The 27,203-nt window shown below is 38.1% G+C and overlaps 1 long non-coding RNA gene across 1 annotated transcript in view; it reads left to right on the top strand.

Annotated features, from left to right (window-relative positions):
* The first annotated feature begins 5,648 nt into the window (after positions 1-5,648).
* Positions 5,649-27,203, top strand: part of LOC141141579 (uncharacterized) — a 192,829-nt gene continuing 171,274 nt past the window's right edge. The window contains exons 1-2 of the long non-coding RNA XR_012244139.1: positions 5,649-5,786; positions 8,580-8,681. This is a non-coding gene — a long non-coding RNA (uncharacterized lncRNA). The remainder of the gene's footprint in view (positions 5,787-8,579; positions 8,682-27,203) is intronic.

Genomic DNA, 27,203 nt, shown 5'->3' with positions numbered 1-27,203 from the left:
CTCTCAATTGGTGTTTCCCACATCTATACTCCCTCATAATGTGGAAGAATGCCAGCCATATACCGTATTTATCGGTGTATAATACACACTTTTTCCCCCTGAAAAGTGAGAGAAAATATATGGAAAGAAAGGTAAATCCGCTCTTAGGGTTCATTCACACCAGCTCCCATGCTAAGACAATGTGGGCTGGTGTGCGTTTTTGAGGCTGCAAGAGGTTGTGCAATGTGATGCTTTACTTTTTTTTTAACTTTATTGAAGTGTCACAAAATGACACTTCATTCAGCATGCTGTGATGCATTGGGATGTATTGTGGTCAGTTGTGCTGTGTAAAAATGCAGACATGCTGCATTTTTATGCAGCATACCGCACCTTACCTCACCTCAGCATTGTGGTGTGAACGGGGCACACAGAAAACAAGTGTTTTCTATGGGGAAGATTTACAAAAATTGGTTTACACAGAATCTGGTGTAACCGTGCATAGTAACCAATCAGCTTTTAACTTCAAATTGTAAAATTAGGCTTTGACAATAAAACCTGATTGGTTATAATACAAAGTTGTACCAGATTCTGTGTGCACCAATTTTAGTACATTTCTGCCTATGTGTCCTAGCTTTGAGCCTGTGTTTTCTGTGCAGGCTCACAGATGGTCTGAAGGCACCCTAAGCCTAGATTCACATTGGTCCGATTTGGCATGTGATTTGACATGTCAAATTGCATGGCAAATCGGCGGCTATTGCCGGCAATGGCACTGTTCGAATCGGTACGACGCTGACTTTGCGGTGCCACACCAATTCCCAAAAGTAGTTTCTGTACTACTTTTTGCTAATTCGGGCGGCGATTTGTATAGACATCTGTGCAGGAACTCACACAGATGTCTGTCAAATCACCCCCAAAGTCGGACTGCATTTCCGGTTTGAAATCCTGCGAGTTCGGCTTACACAAATGCAATATAAGTTACACAATTCATGTTACACACTAATGGAATTAAATAAATATGTAAGATATGTTTAAAGTGTTACTAAACCCACAACAGTAAAATCAGTCTGTATATGCAGTACAGCATGCTTGTTATACTCATTGTGAAACCTAAGGGGTAATCCTCTGCATTGAAAAAAACCTTTACAATCACTTTAATATAATTTTGTCAAATCATGAAAACAAAACATATGCTAAACAGTAAATGGTAAATGGACAACTTACAATAAAAAACTTTGCTTCATTAATCCTTTAGCATTATACTGAAGTTATAACACATACACTATTGTTTACCTAATGTGTGCAGTGTTACTTTATGTGCATAACATAACATGGGTTTCATGTATGGTTCTGTATCTTGATTGTGTAACAAAGGACACAGCAATGAAGTAGGTCTGCAGATCCAAGTGAGGACATGCTATCCGATGCATCTGAAAGCGTCAGATATCAGCATTGCCCAGAGCTATGCAAAAGAGCAAAGTCTTAACACTGCCAGAAAGGTGAAAAAAATTACAGGATTTTTACAGGATGCTGCAGTTTATCTTTTTTATGATGACGAGGTTGGTTTAGTAAGGTTAAGGGTTCGATGGTAAGGCATACAGTATTTTAATGACTACATGATCTAAGTGGCTAAAAATAATAGTGTATCTAAACACAAAAATAAAACATTTATTTGTGACAGCTTATCCTTCACTGCATCTGTTTTGTATATTGCTTTGCCTGGTAGCTTCAGAGCCATGTATGGAGCATGCAATTTAAAGCTTAATACAGTGCTTTAAAAATCAGTTTAGGTTAAAGGTTCAGGTAGGGATAGGGTTAGTTGTTAAGGGTTGCATTTAGTTTAGGCACACCTTACAGCAGAGTGACACTTAGAAGTTGTTCACAGCATTGATAACTCTGCACCCAGCAGAGGTGCTGCCAATAAGATAAAATGTTCCAGTGCGGCTGGGATTTACCAGAAGCAGGGTTGCTGTGGGAACTTAAAAGTGTTTTAATAAGGATATACACCATATAACAACAACAGGACTAATGGCTTAAGTCTTGTGTTTTCTACAATATAACATCTTTAAATCTGTATTGCATTTCATAAAATGATCATTTAAAGCTTAGGGAGTAAGGAAAATGTGTGCATGTATACAAAATGTGTGTATAGAAAATGTGTGTGTATATATACAGTATGTATATACAGTAAAACCTTGGTTTGAGAGTAACTTGGTTTGAAAGCGTTTTGCAAGACATGCAACATTTTTTTATGAAATTTTGATTTGATATACAAGTGATGTCTTGATATACAAGTAGCGTCATGTCACAACTGAGTATAAAAGAGAAGAGAGGCACCTCTAAGTGTAGCATTATGATTACATTTAATGAAGGTACAACAATTAGCAACTCACATGGTTGATGATTAAAAAAGGGACATCTAAGTATGCAGGCAACCGGGGTACAGCTGTCCACATAGACTGTCCTCCTCACCGCCATCGATGTCATCCCTTCCACGCTGCACCCCATGAGTGCTTCAAGCCTCGCTTTCAGATCGCTCTACTGCGGTGAGAGCCAGCGGTGCGGGGGATAGTCTATGTGGACAACTTTACCCCGGATGCCTGCATACTTAGATGTGCCTCTTTTAATCATCAACCATGTGAGTTACTAAATGTTGTATCTTCATTAAATGTAACCATATTGCTACACTTAGAGGCACCTCTCTTCTCTTTTATATTCTGTAGGTTCTGCTGGATTTTGCTTCTAATCCCCTTGTGGAGGCTTCCATTTGTGGATGGACATTTTATGGTTACACAACCGTCACATTGCTATAATATTTTTAAGTGGACTATAAACTGAAGGACTTATGAATAAATGGTTGTAGAGCAAATCATTTGAGTTTCCATTATTTCCGATGGGGAAATTCTCTTTGATATACAAGGGCTTTGGATTACAAGCATATTTCCGGAACAAATTATACTCGCAATCCAAGGTTTTACTGTATTATAGCAACAAAGCATAGTGATCAAATCTGTTACAGCTGCAACCTGCAAGCAGGACTACAATGATTTTTACTATTCTAAACAAAGTACCATCACAATTTAAGTCTATCTCCACCCAACACATTTTTCTGGATATAATGGGAAAAGTTTAGAAAATAATTTTCTTAAAGTGAGACTAAAGTCTAGTTTTTTTTTTTTTTTTAAATCAAAATAACAAGCATTTCATACTTACCTCCTATGTGCAGTGGTTTTGCACACAGCAGCCGAGATCCTCCTCTTCTTGGGTCACTCTTTGGCACTCCTGGCCCCTCCCTCCTGTTGAGTGCCCCTACAGCGGGCAGCTTGCTATGGGGGCACCCAAGCCGAGCCACAGCTCTGTGTGTCCAATCAGACACGGAGCTGTGGCCTGGCCCCCCCCTCTCTCCCTATTGGCTCACTGAGCTTGATTGACAGCAGTGGGAGCCAATGGCGCTTCGCTGCTGTCTCATCCAATGAGGATGAAGAGTCCCAGACAGCTGAGTCTCTCCTGCCACATCGCTGGGCGGAGATGGGGCTCAATGTGAGTATTAGGGGGGCTGACAGGGGCTGCTGCACACAGAGGGTTTTTTATCTTAATGCATAGAATGCATTAAGATAGAAAAAAACTTCTGCCTTTACAACCACTTTAATGTTATCTCTGTAACAATTGAGGATGTTTTCATGTTAGATTTAAATGCTGTTTGTGAGACCATATAGAGACCATATAATGCTGTTTGTGAGACCATCTCACGTATTTTCCTAATAAGGCCATTAGTACTTGGTGGTGTTGCTCCAGGCTGAGGTGTACAGCCTGACACTCAGGATAGTAGGGATGCTAACAAAATAAAAACTCATCTAGTGAGAAATGGACATTTAAACATAGACCTATAAGTTAAGCCCCGTGGGCGGGGTGAAACATGTCAAGGGTCGCAACCAGAGGAGTGGCATTGCCTGAAGCTTTTACATGTATGCTAGGGTTGGCTATGGTGGGCAGCAGTTTTATGTTTAAATGTTTACTGTTTCATCAGACATCATTTACCTTGAAAGGAAGTGAGGGGAAATCTCCCTCACTTAGGGGACATAGACAGCAAACAATGAAATTACTTCCCTGAAATAAATTTTGCTTAGTTCTAAATAATATTGTGTAACCCTCTAAATTGTCACAGAAGCAAATGATGAAAATAATTCTGTGGTAAATTTATCTTCTGAAATATAATATAGATTCAAGTAAGGCATTTAGTGGTTGATTTACCATAGGTTCCAAAGAAACTGTATTGTTGCAGTTAGCTTAAAAAAGATCCAAAGCTATATACTTTCTAAACTATGGAATACAAGGGTTAATTTACTAAAACTGGAGAGTGCAAAATCTGGTGCAGCTCCGCCTAGAAACCAATCAGCTTCCAGGTTTTTTGTCAAAGCTTAATTGAACAAGCTGACGTTTGAAGCTGATTGGCTACCATGCACAGCTGGACCAGGTTTTTCAGTCTCTAGTTTTAATAAATGAACCCCACAGTAACAACTACTAAATTAGATAATCTATTATATAATTATTTCTAATTAGGGCATGGTTACTTAAACATGTAGTGTAGAAAGCTAAACTAAGCTAACTGCCAGACAGTTGGTAACTTAAGATGCCTGACTGTAATTTTTGTTTACCAAAGGTGAACTCTGACGTTCCTGTGCAAGTACAGATATTCAGTATTTAAACAGTAATTGCATACATTTAGGCCTGCCCCCTTCACCTCACATGTGGCAGTGTGTAGGCCTGGCGAAAGGTCTGTAAGGGATCCGGTGCTGCATTGTGGGGTGGGATGTGTGCTTATCTTATTTACATCCCAGAAGCTGGGATATTTCAGGGGCTACAGTAGTGTTGTTAGGAGGATGACTACAAACATTGCTGACACCTTATTGTTCTTGCTATCCAACTGTTATCTTAGTGTGGTGCAGTTTTCCCTGCTGTACCCTTATATTTTAAAACTTTGTAGGTTTATGGTGCCTGTGTACTAAAAATATGTAGCTCTACCTATAACATGGAGTACACCTAAACATACCAAATATATTATGATGTATCACAGTAAAGCATGAACAATTCTATGACATCACAATTCTAGCTTTTTGCTAACTTTAAGAAAGAAAAATAATATAACACATTGGGGTTAATTTACTAAAACTGGAGAGTGCAAAATCTGGTGCAGCTGTGCATGGTAGCCAATAAGTTTATACCTTCACCTTATTCAATTAAGCTTTGACAAAAAAAACTGGAAGCTGATTGGTTTCTATGAAGAGCTGCAGCAGATTTTGCACTCTCCAGTTTTAGTAAAGCAACCCCATTGTGCTTAACGTTTAACTAGTCATTAACTAGTCATTATAATAACAATGTGTTACTTTCCATACGTATCCATAATTCGAACACTACCACCAGTCGCTAATGTTGCATTTACAATAAGTTGCTCCAAGCAGAACATTAACACCCAAGGGAAATGCTGAACATTTTTAGACTTTAAGACCTAGGGCTACTTAGGAATACATAGATGTAACAAGTCACAACTCATTATTTTTGGTATATGGGAACATGTCTTGTTTGAAGAGGGAGGAGTTAAAATATAAGTGGACCAGAACAGAGGCAAAAAGTAGGAGGGAGTGGGATCAAGAGAGCAAGTAGTAGCCAGAGAGGATGATAGCAGCAGGGACACTTATTCTTCTGTAACAGATGGAGCCAAGGAAGGCAGGAGAAGAGTTTGAAGAAGAATGATGGAAAGGAGAACATACAATAATTCACTGTCCTCTGGAACTCCTCTAAAGTTTTAAACAGTAAGTATCCATTTGAGGATTTACAGCGAGGAATTGAGTAGATTGTAGAATCATTTATATAGACAATATTGGGTTACAATTGTAGGCTTTATGGATTAAACATATGAGTTATTTGTAAGGACATCCATCAAAAAAGTTTTTGATAATATGCATATGGAAGGAAATTAGCAGGTCAATAAAGATTCTTTCGTCTGCAGGAACAGACCACGTGAGTTAAGCCAAGTTCTAGACATGGATACACTGAAGCAGTAGGAGAACATGAAGCACAAAGTGTGGACCACTGTTTGCGTGTTTTGATAGTAAAAGGGTTTGTGAATGTTAATGCATACATTATAAACTGACTATTGCAACGGAAATTAGGGAAAGATGTTTAAAAATAAACAAGCCACCCCTTCACAAAAAAGAACAACAATTTAAGTAATGTATGTAACAGGGAAACAATTGATATATTTGTTATGTATTGTCCGTGTTGGTTATATAGCTTTTTAGTATCTTTTACTATATATTATTTAGCATTAATAGAATTTTACATAATATTAGACATTAACAAAATATGTGTTCATTGTGCACCTTTTTGCATGTTCCCTATGTATGGATACTGTACGATTAAATAAATACAAATAACTACATTTTATACATGAAACCACTAAAATCAATTTAAGGGACACAGTCTGAAATACAACATTTCATGTGCTGAAGAATAATTTTGCTCTTTATGGATTTTGCTGTATATTACATAGCAATATCTTTAAAAAAAAACGTTACCATAATGTGTAATGTATACCTATCAATAAATAGACATAATTTAATTTGCAACTGTAATTTGTATGGTCCCAAAGCACAAAATATAACTAAGGCAATTAACAAAAGCTATTTTTGTCTCTAAATAGTAAACTCTAACACTCTTACAAAAATTAGTATGATTATGATTATGATTATTATTATTATTAATGATAATAATATTATATACATAATCATTTGTTTGCTCTATAAATTCATAAATTATTATATTATTGCATTTACCTATATCAGTTCTCCTTTCATTTTTACAAAAGCACAGTTTAAACATCATAAGAAACAGACTACCAATTCCTTAAAAATATCTTAATATCATAATTCAACAGTCTTTTTTTCTAATTTGCAAAAAAAATAAATACATAGTCAGGAAAAATATTTATTTAAATGATACTTTTTGACCTGTAAAAATACATTACTTTAGGCTGAAACAGCCATGCAAGCAGTTACTTCGAGGATTTATACAGGTATAACAAAACTTTTGAATTCAGTTTGAGTAGAGAGAGAGGGAGACAGAGAGAGAGGGAATACGAGAGAGAGAGAGAGAGAGAGAGAGAGAGAGAGAGAGAATACAGGATTTAAACAGTTCATGGAGCATTTAAATAATATAATAATAGTGTTGAATGGTCACTGTGGGTGAGCTTTCCTTTAAAGAATTTTAATCTACTTTTCCTTAACTTCTTTAGTTTGCTACTTCATATCAGCTTTAACTACAGGCTATCAGCCTGTGGAGCTTTAATTCTGGTTGCCTTCTCTTCCATTGTTATGTTACAGCAGTTCAGGCTGCAGTGCATTATGCTTCCATTTAGCCAAGCTTTTATGATATACAGAAATATATTTTCATCCTCTTCACAATGAAACATTGTAGCACATACTGTGTATTGTTTACTAATCCAAGCACACAGCAATCTTATATTTTTCAATGAATTCTAAGCCTCCTGTGTTTCAGCTGTGAGGCCTGCTTAATGGTCTTCTGAACTCTGGCACTATATTTGAAGCCCTCTCACTATGAGCATGGGCAGAAAAGAAAAAATAGTCAAGGTAGGCTTAAAAGTTGGTGGTTCATCATTAAGAAAATGAGATAGGATCAAGCTTCACTTTCCTTTACACCCCTTTAGTCCCATTATATCACTTTTTGTAGACCTGTATTACAAACGATTATTTTTAGGTAGGACAGACCCCAGGAAAGATTAAAATGGGTAAAAGACATCCTGGTTCTTGATCTTCTTTTCTTCTAATCTCAATCTTTACAAAGTCTTTATAGAAGAACACAAGCAACAGCAGGATGGTTTGTTGCAGACCTTTGAGACCTCCTTCCAATCAGATCCCAGGGGAGCGAAAATGGTGTACCTCTGAGGTTCAAAAAAGTCTTTGGACCAGAATAGGGCCCTTTATCTACCAACATATCAAACATATATAATCAGATATTGATCTGGAAAATCACGCTCTTCTTTTGTATGTAGAGGAAATTAAATTAGTACCTGCTGAAGATCTAAAAATGGTGTTCCTCAAGATGATGACAGGGTACCGCAGGCAATGCCACGGTTCAAAGGCATTTATATGGACACCAAACTGATTTAACATTCTCTGTAATGCATGGAGAAAAAAGAGCTACATATCTCCTTGCCAAATGGAATGCATTGGATACGATCTCATGTGGCGAGACCTTGTATCAAGAAGTCAGGTTACGGTTTCAAATTCATCTCATCTTTGACTTAAAAAGAAATAGAATACATTTTATTTCTTCTTAAAAAAAAGGTTTTTATAACCCAAAACTTTTCATAGTGCCCCCTCACACAGTTAGGCATAGCACCCTCTGGCTCAGGTATATTTTATTATTTCTTTTGTGCTTGGTTTTCCTATATTTTTTTGTGAAAAAAATGGATACATTTTTCTTGTGTTTTTTTTAATTTGTAGCTTTTAGTAAGTTGAACATTTCTTGTTATCATGAATAACTTTTTTTTTCTGTCTCTCTGCTTTTATTAAAATAATGAGCAGCCATTTAGAACATACACCATGCAAAGAAATCTGATTCAGTGTTGGGAATCAGGATTTGTATCAGCGTACACTGAAGAGAGGTAACAAATGTAATTCTTTGCGGTAAGTTAAATGATTATAAATGACTTTTTTTATATATAGGGCTTCTGACAAGCACTACTGTGTCAAAAATGTACTATTTAGAAAAAAAAAACATTTTATTTAGAATCATTTAAAAAAAAAAAAATAAATAACAGCTATGAATTTTCTTTGCATTTTTCCACACTCTTCATGGCTAAAATTTTAGAACTATTTGTAAGACCCATCTATCGTAATGTGCAGTGTATGCAGTCTTAATTTGTACACCATTTTGTAATGAAGTATTTATTTTATATAGATTGCATTCAACTTTATACGTTTTTAAACTAGTAACTCCAGTAATGGATTTCTATTGTTATAGGATCATTTGTGTTTTTGTGTGATAGTTGTGAAACTCCAAATATTGTTCTCAATAAAATTTAAATGCGAAAGTAGTAGACTGCTAAAAAAAAGTTTCTGGAAACTAACATGTGGGTTGACTTTAAAGTTTTTTTTTTGTTTTTTTTTTTTTTTTTGTAGTTATGCTCAGCACCATATTTATTTCTGTATATCTTGGCCATAATGTGAAATAAATTTGACAGCAGTATGTGCAGATGATTTATACTTAGTTATCAAAATATTTTATATACATTAACAAAATGTAATTTTTATGTGGTGAAATATGTGCATTATTTTTAGATTGCAAATTTTTGGTAGATTTCTCATTGTTATTGCTTTATATTATTGTGGATGTTATAATACTATTACTACTTCTTGAGTTATAGTTGTCCTTTAAGAAGCATAATGCATCTTATTAAGGATTTTGGTAGCAAATTATATTATTGCTATTTGAATACAATCACTTTTAAAGTGACAGATGTATTTATAATTAAATCTGAATGGTTAAGGAGATTTAAACTGTCTGGGTTAAAACAGAATAAACAGACAGTACCTTTTTGCTTAAGAGTGTATTAAAAAATAAAAGAGAGACAAATAGATAGAATAGCTATTTTACAATATATTTTTTATATATTTATTGTTGAGCATGAATTGTGGTTTATATGAACTTTTATTTTTAAATATTTCTGTTATTAATAATATGTCTATTCTCAAATGAATAAAGTTTGTGTACTTTTATTATTTTAAATTCAGCCATAAAAATACAGGAACTCGGCTTCATTATGAAAATAAAAAATGTACTTTCATTTTGCTAACAGAACAAACTCTGCAGGCTTAGAATAACTAGTCTGTGTGTTATAATACATATTATAGTGTCTTCTTTGTTATGTGCATTGCGTATAATGCATTCTCACTTTAAAGAAACTCACAGTTACACAGCACATTATGTCTCTTATTTTATTACATTAAACAACTCCAAAGATTATGATACCATTTTAAGAAGTTGATGAAGCTTAAAAAAATGGTCCCGTCATAAAAGCATTGTATATTAGCTATTAACATTTTATAGTACAACAGAAACATGTTTTTTTCTAGTTGACTATACAGAATGGAGAGACATTTCATCCTAAATGGATTGCATACTTGATAAATAACAATATTACTTCATGGCATAATGATGCCACGTGTGTTACTTTTAATTGTTATCTACCATTATGTGGAACAATTAAACTTGATCTTACCCAAGTTGTGTACTTACAAATATAAAGTATCAGCATAAATGTAAAATGCATTAGTATAGCTGTACACTATGCAGACTAATTAATCTACCTTACAGCTTTAGTCTAACCATATCAAACAATAAACTATAGTGCTACAGAAGAAACTGTTAATGTGTCTTTAAATGTTTTACATTGTGTTATAGATATACCTAATGAACTGTAATAGTTACAGTAAGTGATAAAAAAATTCAGAGTAATGTTTGTATCAACAAAAAGTTGTGCCATTCAGAGCAGTGAGTTCACACCAAATACACATAAGACCTCAGGACTGTTAGATCTAATCACAAAACTTTTTGCTTTTGAAACCAGTACTTTAGGCACCTTATCAAGGTAAGTGTAGAATTATAGGAATTACTTTAAAGTTAAAGATTAGGCTAGTATTAGGTAAAAATTAAGGCTATGACCAAGAGCTTGGAAATTAGGGTCAAATTTTAAGTTTTGGATATAGCAAGGATCACTTCTATTTATATATGTTTATGTTGTTGTTTTTGTTCTCCATTTGGGAGATTCCACTTCATTGGTTATTGACAGAATGGGTTTCCACATTAGAAGATTTTTTCCTCACCTCCTGTTCCTGTGACAGCATAAAAATTGCATTTTTCCCATTACATTCTGTAATAGTCAATGGTCACCAATACCAATAGTAAGGGTAAATCCCTTCAGCGGGGAACAGACAGACATTAAAACCTGGCATGGGTTTTGGGTTTACATACATTTTAGGGTTAGGATTGTTTTAATAATAATGTCTAGTTGAAGGGTTAGGTTATAGGTTGCAGGTTAATTTAAATGGTAAAGTTAACTTAGAACACCATGCCTTTGATCATTCTCAAAAGCTTACACTGGATCAGTCTATATCTAGACTGCAATATACAGGACCCAATTTTTTTTTTAGTTTTAGATTGGGGGAAGTAGTGTTGAAAGCCCTCTTAGTTTTTTTTTGCTGTTTACGTTCCATTAGCAAAATGTAACCTTCTGTTTGCCCAGGTGACCATTGTCAAAAATGTTATAGTTGTCATTGTAACAAGAATAAAAGGGCAATCATCCAATGAGGAAAGTTGTTTTGGTGACAACTGTCTAAAACTGGGGTTTTCCCCCTCTCTCTTCCTGCTGTGTCTCTGGGGCACAAAGTGCCGTGAAATCTCCCCAGCTGAACACAGTAAAAAAAAAAAATGACAGGGTTAATGGTTAATTTTAAACAAGAACAATTTATTTTTTGTTTTGTTTTAGTTTTAGATGGTATGTGAAAGGGTTAGAACCTATGTTAGAGTTTTTTTGGTGTCTGTGTCCCCATTGGTGAGATCTTCCTTAATTTGCTGTTTAAGCCTCCATTCTCACAGGTTGCTACTCGTGAGAATCTTGCAAGTGGGGAAACTAGCCCCTTGCATATGTAAGTGCATGAACAGCCAGGGCTAGCAGCTGCACAGCCAGATTTGTACCCTGTACAAATCACTGGCTGGCGAAGCTGCTCTTCATATAGTCACTTTCATTTTCATTTTCACTTTATTTCACTTTATTTTTTTATTCTTATTTTCATACTTATTATTATCATTTTATTTTAATTTCCATTCATAATTCCATACTAATTTTATTATTATTTTTATTTCCCATTTAATTTTTAGTCTTTATCTTCATCTTCATTCTCATTTCTATTATTAGTCTCTATCTTCATTTTTATTTTTATTTTAGTTTCATTTTCATTTTTATTTTTCACTTTTTTTTTACTCCCCCCCTCCTCTTTTTTATTTCCTCTTTATTTCCTTTTTCTATTTCCCCCTTTATTTCCTCTTTTTTAGTTCATTCTTTCCTTTTCCCTTTTACACTCCATCCTGTCACTTTATTCACTCTTAATCTTAATCAAACAACAAGAACCAGCAATTGCACACACCCGTCAGCCCTTTACATATTTGAGTGATTACCAATGATGTTCAAATACTCCCCACATGCATGGGATCTCCATCCCCATGATTAGGCCGGGGGTGTCGAGTGAAACATGTTGGAGTTGGAGTATGGCCTGCTTGGAGTCCAGGCTGAGGTTGTCACTCTCATCACCACTATAGGACTACACGGATGTGTGGCATCAGGGATTACCTATTCCTTCTTCTTTGCGCTCTTTGCATATTACTGTTCATCTGAGCAGTTGCATGCAAACTGAGGTTCTAAATGGCCCTGGGCGCAGACAGTGTGCATCCAGGGCCAGCTTTTCTAGCCACTTACAAACTGGCCAAAGCTAATCATCCAGTTTTATAGTGGCCATAGCACAGAGTACTGCTACATCAAGATGCGCTGTTTAGCTGTATCTGAACACTGCAGCCTATTTGTGCTCATCTCCTATCTAAGTAAGGCCTTAGGGATGGTAGTCATTGGGACAGGAAATCATTTCAATGGGGACACTTCAAAATAATTAAAACCTTTGTCCAAGAGGGAAAAGGAATATAACTTCTGCCATACTTTTACTCCTGTGCACTTGTTGGAAGGATTGCTGGGTGACAAAGAGCTTCAGGACAGTGAGGGACTAAAAATAAAAACTTGACAAAAATTCCTTTTCCTCCCTACTCTCTCCTGGAATTATGCTTTAAAGGGTATCTCTAACTAAAATATTTTGGGGTTAATCTAGAAAGTAATAGAGTATGTTCACTTTCAAAGTGAATTTTCACTTATCTTACAAAGGGAGGTGAAACAAAGTGAAAATGTACAAAGAAAATTAAAAAAAGATTTTTTTTTTGTTTGAATATTATTAGATTCATTAACTGAATATTATTGGATAGCTTCACCCCATTCACTAAGCAATATGTATTTTCTCTGAATGGCACCCTGACTCAACTTGCCGATGAATGCTTGTTGCAATGCACTGCCAAAAATACTACTAAAAATGTACTTTTTCTGGTGTATTAGGTCCCTTTAAATACATGATATGCATTAACAAAACTTAAAGTAGAAGTTTCACTCTAAAAGTAAAATCTCTGCATCTATAGACATCCATGAGCTAAGACTAACCTATCTAGCCCTGTAAAGAAAAAATCATTATAAATACCTTTTTTGATGCCACTCTGACCCTATTCCACGCTGAGCTGTCAGCCAAGGCTTCGCTGTGAAGGCGCGTGCAAAGGACACATCCGACAACGGAAGCCCCATAGTAACTCTTTGGGTGACGCCACTTCCCATTCATTTCACAGCTGTTGTCAGCTGTGTCCTCTATAGAGGTTCCGCCACTGGAGATCGATTTGGATCGTCTTCAAAAAAGGTATGTTTACAGATTTTTTTTTACAGGGCTAAAGTTAGTGTTAGCTTGTGGATGTCTATAGATGCAGGGATTTTAGTTTTAGGGTGGACTTCTACTTTAATTTAAGGTGTAGCACAAAGTGTGTTAATACAGCAATACAGTATGAATGGTCCTTAACCTCTCTGGCGGTATGATTATTTCAGATTTTAGGTGCTGAAAGCGGTACCATTATTTTGCATGGAAATTTGGCGTTTTATATTGTAGGCCTGTAATTCTTAGGAATAACTCACTGAAAGGTCTGCTGGAAATTTTTCTGAATAATTTGATATACTTCCCAAATCTTTTTCAGTTTTGGAGTTTTGGAGCTGGATGAAAAGTCTCATCAAATTCTTCATTATTTTGAAAGTGCAGATATTTCGTTAAAATTTGTACTCCGACATGATGGTGCCAAAAAAAGGAGTGGCTAGTAATTTGTTGGTTGTCCAGTACCACTTCTGCAGGGGTTTCCCCACCACTCCCTGAAGAACAATTAGGCCCAGAAACTTCCAGATGTCCTCTTTGGTCACTGGTTCCCACTTTCTGCTCCTTGAAAACCTTTGAGGTATAGCAGCTTGTTGCTCCTGGTACCAATTTGTCTCCGTAACAATTCTTTCTATTACCTCATCAGTCAAAAAGAGTTGGAGGTATCCCAAGGGGTTGTCATCTTCAACCTCCACTTTGTTACCGGGTGCTCCGGTAAACGGGAATCTTGGGGGCGCTGCGTGCTCCGTACCGCAGTCAATCGAGCACCTAGTCCGCACGTTACTGGGCACACTCGCAGGATCATCGCGGAAATCGCTTTCCGTGCCTGATGATGAACTTCCTAAAGAATCGCTATCACTCACTTCTGCAAGCGATTCTGTATCGCTGTTGCTGTTTTCCAACAGGTCATATGTCGCTTTTGAAGTAGAGGCGCGCTTTTTTGATGCCATGGTCGCTCTGCAGTTTCCAGACAGAAAGTACAATAAAACTGCAGGCAGGGGCACTGGACAAAGCACTGGGGGGGCAAACTAAGGTCAATTTTATTTTATTTAGTAATGTAATCCAATAGGATTACAATGTATCAGTGTGTTTGTGCTTTATACATTTTGAATTTGCCGCTGGTTCCACCCCCCTGCGTCGCGACACTCGCAGGGAACGGAAGCCAGAGCACGCAGAGCACACAGTGCATCGGGAGGAAGATTGGGCCACCGTACACAGCGGGAGTACATCGCGGGATCCCGGAGACAAGGTAAGTAACCTCTTCCAGGAGCCAGTGATGCGATCCCAACTGTGGCTCGGGGTTACCGCTAATGGTACTGAAATCTCACCCCAAGCCACACTCGGGAATAACGCCAGGGGGGTAATGTGAAGCATTGTGCACGGGATTGTTAATCTACAGATGGTCACTTGAAAGGTGATGAACTTGCCTACTGGGATGTAACCAACTTTTCTAAATAGAATTTACTTGCAGTACTTGAGCTAGCCATAACAAAAATTCCTACCATTGTGATCAATGTCGGTAGAACTTGTTCTGCTTTTCCAAATTTTCACAGTGTGCTAATATTGTTGAAAAAGCCAGATTATACATATTAACCACAAATCAATTACCTCTTTAGCCCTAACATCCATAATAGTTTTAAAGTCTAGGTGCTGTGCTTGCATACGTTGCTTGGAGTCTAATTAATGATATTCACTTAGGCGGCATATATAGTTTATTGCCTTCACAAGTCAATGTGTCTAGCGCTTGATTGCGATATAGTTCTTTTCATTTCTGCATTTAGTCCTGCTTTTGCCACAAGCAGATTTTCTTCCATCGAGTTACAGAGACATTTCCGTGTTTAGGCCTAAAATTGCATTTGTCTCAAGGTTCATGCTCCGTCCTTATAGTAATTTAATGAAAAGTACTTTAACACTAAATTAACCTTACATGTGGCTAATAATCTATTTAATGCAGGAGAAATAACATGTAGGTTTTGATGCTTCATTGAGGACTCAATTAGCTTTTATACATAAAGAATGAATATTCACACTAAAAACAAGGCAATAAATGAAAATAATCATGGTGGCCATTTAATTGAGCCTAATTAGCGCAAATTTTCATTGCTTGCAATATTTGCAGGATTTATACATGCTTATGACCAACAAACTAAGTTTTAAACAATTAGCAAGTGTGGTTTTGTCTGGTTCTTAGGAAAATACATGTTTATTCCTAATAATGGCTAATGTAGAACTGTTAAAATATGCATGCGGATTTCACTAGCAACTTGCTATTCACTGGGGACATTCAAAGAAGGCTTATTGTTAACTATTTCACATAGCAAAAACATTTGAATAGCAAATGCACTTAAATTCTTAGCATGAAACTAAGTTCAGTGAACTGAGAAATCAGCTACGATCTCAACCAAGGATGTTCTAAAATTCCAACCCTTTTATCCAGCCATAGATTAATGAATAAAATAAAAATTGTATATGAGGTATTAAAAATATTCATTTAAAAGTTACAAGAACATTAAGGCATATTTAAGGAGGTTCTTCAGTTACCTGTACAAAAACTGTAGCTGCTGACTTTCAATAAAGAGACACTAAGCTGTCCCAGTGTCAGAAACCATGAATCAGACTGAGACCGAAGTACAGTTAAATCACACTTGTTTAATAATAATAAAAAAGGTAAACAGCGTAAAGGTAGTCAAAACATAGCCAGAGTTCAGTCACCGGAACGGATAGTCAGACAAGCCAAAACCTCAGGGAGCCAGAGAACAGCGTAGTAGAACAGCAAGCAGGATCTGGAGCCAAAAGGAATGTCAGCCAAGCAAGTCTTTAACAGGAACACAGGAGAGTGTCTCTAGAGATGAGACCAAGGCAAAGGCAGAGATAATCTGGACTGGACGACTTAAGTAGGCAGGACTAACGAGCAGGATCATCAACAGGTGAGTTACTGTGGGGAGAGATAGGAGCTGGCAATTAGCCGACAGCTGAGCTGCCAGCTCAGAGAAGGAAGGGCTGGGCCAAGCCCAGACAGTGCCCCCTCCTCAACGACCCCTCCCCCTTGGAGGACCACAGGCTTGAGGGAAAAACGTCTATGGAAAACACGGAAGACAGAAGCATGTACATCCGAGGATGGGACCCAAGAGCGTTCCTCTGGATCGTACCCTTTCCAATGCACCAGGTACTGTATGCACCCACAGAACCTACGGGGGACAACAATGGACTGTACTGCATACTCCTCATGGTTCTCAACCTGAACAGGGTGAGGACGTGGCACCGAGGTGGTAAAGCGGTTGCAGACCAAAGGTTTTAATAAGGAGACGTGAAACATTTGAGATACACATATTAGAAGGAAGGTCTAATGCATAAGCCACTGGGTTAATCCTGCAAAGAATACGGAAAGGCCCAATGAACCGAGGTACGAACTTCAGAGAGGGAACACAAAGTCGGAGGTTGCGAGATGACAGCCAGACCCTGTCCCCAACCTGGTAGGAAGGTGAGGCAGGCGTCTGCAGTCAACATGGAGTCTGAACCTATCAATAGCATGTCGCAAAGCCTCCTGGACTTGTGCCCAAGGGGAATGAGGACCACAGAGATGCTCCTCTAATGCAGGAATTCTCTGGAACAAAAGAGTCAGGCTACATGGAAGGTTGGAAACCATAGTTCGCCATAAACGGGGACAATCGGGAAGCAGAATTCAAGGCACTATTGTAAGCAAACTCTGCCCACTGTAAGAGGTCTGACCAGTTGTTATGATGGTCAGAAATATAGCAACGTAGGAATTGCTCCAAGGACTGATTGGCTCGTTCTGCAACCCCATTAGACTGCAGGTGATACGCAGAGGAGAAAGCAACCTGAATTCCCAACTGTGCACAAAAGGTTCGCCAGAACCGGAACACAAACTGACTACCCCTGTCTGAGACAATCACCTTGGGTAGCCCATGTAAGCGAAAGATCTCCTGAGCAAAAATGAAAGCCAGTTCCTTAGAAGTGGGCAACTTCTTAAGTGGAATACAATGAGACATTTTCGAGAACCGGTCAACCACCATAAAGAAAACTGTGTTGCCCTGGGAGCTGGGTAACTCCACAATGAAATCCATAGACAGGTGGGTCCAGGGCCTCTCTCCATTGGGTATGGGTTGTAGGAGACCCACTGAAAGGTGTTGTGGAGTCTTACTCTGAGCACATACGGAACAGGCAGCTACGAAGGCGGTTACATCAGCACGTATACTAGGCCACCAGAATTGTTGGGAAATGGCCCAAAAGAGTTGATTTTTCCCAGGGTGGCCAGCAGCCTTGGGAGAATGGTAAGTCTGGAGCATGGCAGTACAGAGACTCACTGGGACAAAGCAGGGGTCACAAGGTTTCTCAAGAGGAGCATGGACCTGAGCAGCAAGAATTTCATCACCCAAAGGAGAAGTGAGACTGGTGCGAACCGTAGCCAGAATACGATCAGGAGGAATCACAGGAATGGAACCGACTCCATCTTGGAAGTGGAGGAAAATTTCGTGACAAAGCATCAGCCCTTACATTCTTAGTACTGGGTAAGAATGAGACAATGTAATTGAAACTTGACAAGAAAAGAGCCCATCGCACCCTTTTGGGAGAGAGGCGTTTAGCCTCAGACAAGAATGTGAGATTCTTATGGTCAGTAAGAATGAGAACCGTCACAGTGGTACCTTCGAGGAGATGTCTCCATTCTTTCAGGGCTAAAATGATTGCTATCAGCTCTCTATGACCAATCTTGTAATTGCACTCCGCAGGTGACAATTTCTTGGAAAAGTAGCCAAAAGGATGCATAGCGCTCTCAGAGGTAGGACTTTGAGACAGACTTGATGTCTGTTTACCTGCGCTGTCTCAATTGTAGGGGCCTCAGAGCATTACTTTGCCCAGGGGCCCATGATGCTATTAAGACAGCCCTGCACTGCATCTGGTGTGAACAAGCCTTGAGCTGGATTCACAATTGAAATGGATGCGGCTGACGGCAGGGATCCGGGGCCTCCCTGTTCTCTGTTTCAGGGATGAATCAGGCCCGAAATTTTGCCTGAATTTGGACCTGAAATGGAGCCAAAGACGCACAGGACTCCTGTGCAAGTTGCTCCACAGCCACTCCGGAGATGCTCCATAGAGAGTCGGTCACAATCTCCTGTCATGCGAATTGGATGCCGGAAACATCCAGTCTCCTCCATTTACGTACTCAATGCCAAAAATGAATGGTCCTTAAACAAAAAGAGAATTCTGGAGTTTGCTTAACTGCTTCCGGAACACCCACCACATATATACTGTGGCAGGGTGGCCCGGCTGCGCAAAATCACACGTATCATAACGTAATTTTGTGCGCGCGGTGTAGGGGGTAAGCGTGCGTCACCAGAGCACCGCTCCCGCTGTGATTGGACACAGCGGGAGCCAATCAGCAGGTCCGGTGGCTTGCGATGGCTGACATGACCTGCCGATTGTTCTGTGAAAAGACGGAGCATCGATGTGCCTATGTAAACAAGGAAAACCGCTGATCTGTCAGGGAGCAAAAGAAAGATCTTGTGTTTTCCGCTAATCTGAAACACAATCTCTTTTTTCCTCCTGTGTATCCACTCCCCCCAGTGTTAGAAAGCACCTCCTAGGCACGCACTTAACTTCTTGATCGCCCCTGGTGTTAACCCCTTCCCTGCCAGTGTCATTTATACTGTGACAGTGCATTTTTTTAGCACTGATCACAGTATTGATGTCACTGGTCACCAAAAAGTGTCACTTAGTGTCCAATTTGTCCGCCGCAATGTCGCAGCCCCTCTAAAACTCGCTAAGCGCTGCCATTACTAATAAAAATAATAATAAAAATGCCATAAAAATATCCCATAAATTGTAGACATGATAACTTTTGCGCAGACCAATAAATATATGCTTATTGGGATTTTTTTTACCAAAAATATGTAGCAGAATACATATTGGCCTAAATCGATAAAGAAATTTGATTTTTTACATTTTTTATTGGGAATGTTTTATAGCAGAAAGTAAAACATATTTTTTATTCAAAATTGTTTGTCTTTTTCTGTTTATAGTGCAAAAAATAAAAACCGCAGAGATGATCAAATACCACCAAAAGAAAGCTCTATTTTTGGGAAAAAAAAGACATCAATTTTATTTGGGTACAGCATCGCACAACCGCGCAATTGCCAGTTAAAACAATGCAGTGCTGTATTACAAAAAATGGCCTGGTCAGGAAGTGGGTAAAACCTTCCGGAGCTGAAGTGGTTAAAAATACAGTGTTTGTGAACTCATGGATACAAGACTATTTACCGGTATTTATGGTAGCCACTTGTGTCTTGACTACATTCTAGGAAGGTGACTGCTGAATACCCATGAATGCTGGTTTAGGTCAAAAATGGAGTTTAGGTAAAAGATTTTTTAATTTTAAGAGGAACAGATAAAACAGGAGCTGTACTGTCACTGGTCAGTTATTCCCCATATAGGAAAAGAAAGCTAGCCATGACTGCCCTGGACCTTGGTACTTCAACAAGCCAGCAATGGAGACTCCCAGAGCTCTGTACCGTCAAGTTTGCTTTTGAAGCACGAATTTATGAACACTGAAATACATTCAAAGTGGTTCTATGTTCCACTCTTTTCACTCCAGTTTATATAAATCATTCTCAGTCTTTTTCTCCTAAAGCAAACTATCATAACAGAAGGCAAGGCACACAAATCTGTACAGAAGACATCAAAATGTGCTCATTTCTCACTTTACCATTCTGTCCGGTAGACATGTGGAATTCCTTTTGTTCCGAATTTGTTTTTTAAAGAATCTCGACAAATTTGTTAATTCGTAAATGTCCGAATTAACGAAAACCAGTTTAACAAACTTTTTAGAATATTCGTAAATTCAAATATTCGAAAATTTGTAAATTAGAAAAATTCTGAAAAATTCGTGACTTCGGGAATTAGAAAAAAAATCGTAAATTTAAAAAAATCGTAAATTAAAAAGAAATCACAAATTCGGAAATTCAAAAAAATTCGGAAATTAAAAAAAAAATCGTAATTTCGGGAATTAGAAAAAAATAGTAAATTCGAAAAATATCATAAATTTGGGAATTCAAAGAAAATCATAAATTTGAAAAAAATCATAAATTCAAAGAAAATCGTTAACTTAAATAAAAACCTAAATTCGAAAAAATGTCATAAACTCGTAAATAAAAAAAAAAACGTAAATTTGGAAACTGGAAAAAATGTAAATTTGGAAATTTGAAAAAAAAATCGTAAATTCGGGAATGCAAACAGAAACCGGAAAGGTATTGGAACTTCCTTTTAAATTTGGCTGTTAGTGAATGTAACGAATACGAATTTATCCAAAGTTACAACTGATCCAAAATAAAGAATGCCTCATTTAAACGAATGGAACGTAACTAATTACAAATAATAAATTACAATAATAATAATAAAAGCGTTTTACTATTATTGATTTGTTCCGTTCCATTTGTTTATATAAGGCATTCGTTATTTTAGATAATTCGTAACTTCGGATAAATTCATATTCATTACGTTAGAAAACTCTGTGGGGTGAACTTACTCAGGTCCCCCTCCTTGCCCCCCCAGTTCTGCTGACCTGGACTGCCACAATCTCCAGTTCTAAGCCCCGGTATATCCCCGTCAGGAGTCCGGGGCTTAGAAATCCTCTCTGCAGCCCTTACCCTTTAATAGTAGTAGTTAAGTTATTATTAGTTAGTTATTATTTTCGATTTTCAAATTTTCAAATTTCCAAGTTTTTCGAATTACCGATTTTTTTTTAATTTCCGAATTACCGATTTTTTTCAAATTTCTGAATTTCTGATTTTTATTGAATTTCCAATTTTTTTTAATTTCCGATTTTTTTTTTATATTTCCAAATTTTTTTTTTTTTCCGAATTTCCGATTGTTTTTCAATTTCCAATTTTTTCCTGAATTTCCGATTTTTTTTCACATTTTTTCAAATTTCTGGGTTTTTTTTTGAACTTACAAATTTTTCCAAATTTTTTCAAATTATCAATTTCTTACGAATTTTTTCAAATTTCTGTTTTTTTCGAATTTACAAATTTTTCCAAATTTTTTCAAATTATCAATTTCTTACGAATTTTTTCAAATTTCTGTTTTTTTCGAATTTACGAATTGCGATCATAATGAATGACCCAAAAAATGAAAAACAAAAAAAATGAATAAAACGAAAACAAACGAATTTTTCGGCAGTGCGCATGTCTACTTTCTGGTTCCCCAGTGGTCTATTGGAGCATAAAAACCTGGACTTATGGGTATGGGTTGCACATGTCTAAACATCTGCCCTCCAATCTAGGACTTGGGGCCTGAGACCCTAATATAATTTCATGTAGAGGAAGTATTTATTTTGGACTTTTGGTGCATTCATTTGCACTTGATAAAGGGTTCAGAGACCACAAACTTGAGGCTGATGTTTACTATGATGGTTTTACTTTTTTTTAATGTAATGTAACAAAAACCTTTTAAAAAACGTGACCATAAAATGTTGAATGCATATATTTTAGATTGAGGGTGTGTATCAACTGTCTGGTGCCTTCATTTCTGAAGGAACCTTGCCATTTTTGTGGATGACTTCAACTTGTCTTAATGCCTAACTGATAAGACAGCCCCACGTTTCTGGTCTGTTGGCCAATTCTCCAATATATTCAGTATATCTCAAAACTTTTAGAGGAAGGAGGGAAAAAAGAATGCAGAAAGTAAGCTCTGTCCAAACTTCTAAAATGTAGCAATTCTGAATCCAGCCTCATGGAGCACAAACACAGTCATAGCTTTGCTCAAGCTAGCCATCTATCAGTAGAATTTAATTTGGACCTTTGTAAGAAAAATTAGCAAAATTGTTTGTCAGAGTATTTGATGGACTCAATAAGTTTTATATATTTAATTCGACTGCCATGCCAAATTCTAACCAAATGGTCTTTCATATATTCCTATAACATGTACAGTAGTTTTAAGAAAGTAACAAATGTTCATTATAATGAAAGTTCTACTTTCAAATAATATTTTCCAAGCACATTCTTGGTTGGGAACCACATTCACAGTTATGCCCCGTACACACGGTCAGATTTTCAGACGGAAAATGTGTGATAGGACCTTGTTGTCGGAAATTCCGGCCTTGTGTAGGCTCCATCACACATTTTCCATCGGATTTTCCGACACACAAAGTTTGAGTGCAGGATATAAAAAATTCCGATCGTGTGTACACAAATCAGACGGACAAAGTGCCACGCATGCTCAGAATAAATAAAGAGATGAAAGCTATTGGCCACTGCCCCGTTTATAGTCCCAACGTACGTGTTTTACATCACCACGTTTAGAACGATCGGATTTTCCGACAACTTTGTGTGACCGTGTGTATGCAAGACAAGTTTGAGCCAACATCAGTTGGAAAAAATCCTAGGATTTTGTTGTCGGAATGTCCGAACAAAGTCCGACCGTGTGTAAGGGGCATTAGAATTGCGTTCATTCAAGAGAAATTTTCCATCCATCTCTGTGATTTTCACTATGGTCAAAAATGATTGTCAATTTGTCCCCCATTTAACCCTTATGCCGCGTACACACGATCTGACTTTCCGACAGGAAATGTTCGATGTGAGCTTGTTGTCGGAAGGTCCGACTATGTGTATGCTCCATCGAACATTTGCTGTCGGAATTTCCGCACACAAATGTTTGAGAGCAGGTTCTCAAATTTTCCGACAACAAAACTTTGTTGTCGGAAATTCCGATTGTGTGTACACAAGTCCGACACACAAAAGTCCACGCATGCTCAGAATCAAGTACGAGACGGAAGCGCTCGGTCTTGTAAAACTAGCGTTCGTCATGGAGATTTCACATTCGTCACGCTGCAAATTTTTAAATCTTTCAATGCAGCGCATTCTCTTCTTCTTTATAATGCTAGAATAATGAAGTTGCTTTGCTGCTGATATTCACAGGGTTCTGACAAACTGATTTTTTTATTATTTCTCCTAAATAATATTTGTTTTTGTTGTTTTTTTCCTCAAGATCTCCGGAATGATCTTTATTTTAATTTTTTTATAGTGATCTCCTTTTTTTTTTTTTCTGAAGATCTCCCGAATTTATATATTTTTTTATAGTGATCTCAATAATAGTTTTTGTTGTTTTGTGTGTCAAGTTACCACAACACCATTATTATCTTGTATTTTTTTACCTCAAAGAGGTTGGTTGGAGTTGGTGTCCCTTGTTAATTTGACATTGTATTTTTGAAATGTACCTGCCTACTCACAAACAAACTGTCCTTTTTGAAGTAAAACACATAGCCAAGTATTTGTCAAAACAAAAATTTAAAATTTATTAAGGGTCCTAACAAAATAAAGAGGAAGGGAACACTGGAGAAACAGTTGGAATTGGTGAAGCCTTTGCACCCCAGGGCAGACTTCAATTATTTGACTGTCAAAATTGGTAACCTGAGGAGTCTATTTAATAAGGAGCACAATTACGGTCCAGGACTCCGAGAGATCAGGAGCAGCAGCAGATGACATATATGTCCCAAGGCTGTGGTCTTCCAACAGCCTGCGTCTTTTGCCAGACCACACCAAACCCAGGCCATCACTCTCAACACTTCCTTCCATGTTTCCTTCCAGGCTGCTGTGGTGGGTTGGGTGGCTGTGTTGTTGGAGGTGTTGCTGGAGGTGGTGGAGGAGTATGGTCCAACTCACACATGTGGCTTTTAGTTGTGAGTTGGCCCCTCACCCCCTTGTTTAGGGCCTGAAATATTACCTCCTCACAGATGAGACGTTTTACTGGCCGTCATACAGCCAAAGGACTCGTGGACACTAGGGGTGGTTGTGAGGACCGCAGTAGCCTGCCGAATCAATGTAGTTGCTGACTCCTCCATGTTCTTCGCCTTCCTGGTCCTTTTTGTTGGAAGGCGGGGGGAGGAACCTGGGATTCGGTCAGGCTACTGAGCACGGCCACCTCCTGGCTGCCACTTTCCATGGCCTCCTCCTGGCTGAGACTTTCCTGTGTATGAAAATGGTACATAGTTTTAGTTTTTTGGTCATCAATCACACACAATTTTGAGATCATGACTGCTGCAAATTGAATGTTAACAAATAAAAAAGACTATCATTCTGACCCCAGCATTTTTCATTCTTGTCCCAATCATTTTTGGCTACTACTGTCTATCGATATGTAAACCACTTTGTTAAATCAGAAATTTGTGATCAATAATAGCATCTAGTTAACATCATTCAATTTTTGACAAGAAATATGTTCAACAATGCTATACCTGGCTCAAGCTGGGCTCCACCACATCTTCCTGGGTGGAAGGCCCAGGTTGGACTTCTGAAGCCTCATTTGATGTGGAAGGAAGTGCGGAAGGAAGTGTAGATAGTGATGGCCTGGGTTCACTCTGGTCTGACGAAAACAGCAGTCTGTCGTAGTACCACAGCCTGGGTACATATATGTCATCTGCTGCTGCTCCTGATCTCATGAAATCCTGGACCTTCTTGCGCTTCCTATTATATGTGCCCCTCAGGCCACCAATTTTGGCCTTCAAATAGGGTATGTCTGCCGTGGGAGTCACCAGCTTCACTAATTCCAACAGTTGCTCCAGCGCTGCCTTCCTCTTTAGCTTGTTGGAGTATTCTCGGTGTTTGACTTGCCAGAGACATGGCAGCTCCCTTTACTTATCTATAAAGATTGGCAGGAAGTCAGGTCAGTAAATTTATCCATTTTCTCTGCAAGACACAACACAAGACAAACCCTAATGTCAGGCTAAACTCTCCTAATCTTGTCCCAATATAGGCCTCAATCTATAAGCAGTATAGGCCATTAACCACTGATGCCCCAAGTTAAAATTGTGCCTTCGTTTGCACTCCGTCCTCCACTCACAGATCATATGTACAATGCACGTGTGTTATGCTTTATATACACTGCGCATGTGTGAAACTCTTCCCCTGACCTTCTTTCTAGTGTATTCCCTGCCCCTTCTCTTTCGGTGCAGTGGGAGAGCACATGGCGGAGTGACAGCAGGTGCATGCAGAGAGCAGCAACGATGAAAGCCTGGAGCAAAAAACGCCCCGATCCAGGAGGAGATATAAGGCCTCAAATATGTCCTTTGTAGAGATGGTGAAGATGGCGGACATCTTGAAGAGGGCCGACTATGATGGAAAATATGGACTGTACCCAAACCCAAATGTGAGAAAGGCCAAGATCATGACTAAAGTTGTGAGAAGTCTGAACAGGAATTTTGGGGTACGACGATCCAAGGAGCAATTGAGGAAGCGCTGGTCATACCTAAAATTGAGGGAGCAAGATCAGTATCGAAAGATCAGGAAAGTGCTGCAAAAAAGTAAGTATTTGTTGTGTGTTCCTATTTTTATTATTACTTTTGTGCTGGTCCATGTGCTTTTCTTTACTATTGTACAGTTTAAAATGCCAAGTTTGAGGTTCGTGTGCACAGTAATTGTTCGTATTAAACATCGTTCGTTCGCCCACTAATACAATGTTTTTGGCAGATGCAGGTTAGCTACATTTGTTCATGCCTATTTGTATGAAAAGAAGTTTAGTACATTGTTGTCTAGATGGGTTTGTAACTAGAATGAAATGCAAACTTGATTCAGTGTAAGGAGAGGACACTCAGCAGCTGTTTAAACATCTGGACACAGGAGCACTAGTGTGGGACACCAGAATAACCTTTTTAGGGTGTCCCACACAGGTGCTCCAGTGGATACTAGGGGTCTCTCCATGTGTGAAACTTTTAACAAAAAAAGGTAAGTATTCCAGCTTTAGAAAGGTAAAAAAAAATGTTTTCAGTTTGGAACGCTGCCAAAACAGACAATTTTACAACACTTCCAAGCAATGTTTCATATTCCTATTTCTTGCCTCAAATATCTGTGTGCTAAGTATACCTTTTTTGTATTCACATAGGGGTGAAAAGAATCGGGACATCTGAGGACACTGGGTACCCCACTACTCATGAAGAATAGGAAATCCCCACACACCATGAAGAAGATATGGAGGGAGAGGTTAATGAAGTGGGCGAAATAGTGACAACAGGTCAGTGTCCGAGACCAGGGATTCAGGTAATAGATGTATGCCTGCATATTTATAATACATGGTGTGTTTTTTTATTTTTAGGTTATGTGACTGCTGTGGAAGAAGAAACTCACAGATCCTCATCGGTGAGATCATGGTGTGCAATCGAGATTTAGAGATGGTCAAGTAAAATATCACTGATGTACAAAAAAAAATGACCAACATCATTGGTGTTTTAGGCAGAATCTAAGACCACCCAAAATTGAAGTTGCTCACTGTATTTTTTATTTTTGCTAAAGTTTTAAAGTAATTTGAAAGCCAAATTTTGAAGATGCACACAGTGTGTCAACATGTGCTATTTGCCACCACGGGATATAAATGTACGCGTTTTGTGGGTGCAACCCCTTCCTCGCAACTAAAGTAGATGAGAGGAAGGGGTTGCACCTCCGAAGCACGTCCATTGATCCCCATGATGGAAGCTAGCACATGTTGACATTAAGCATGAGATCAGGAGGGAAATTCACATTTTGACTCCCAATTTGTGTGCATCTTCAAAATTTGGCTTTTACAGGGGTGACATCACCCCATCTGATGAAGGCAGGATAAACACAGTTTTGACATACTAATGTCTCATATGACCTTCACTTTATC

Source organism: Aquarana catesbeiana, linkage group LG04 (assembly GCF_042186555.1).
Source record: "Aquarana catesbeiana isolate 2022-GZ linkage group LG04, ASM4218655v1, whole genome shotgun sequence".
NCBI classification, from domain to species: domain Eukaryota; kingdom Metazoa; phylum Chordata; class Amphibia; order Anura; family Ranidae; genus Aquarana; species Aquarana catesbeiana.
This window is presented reverse-complemented; position numbering and strand designations above follow the sequence as displayed.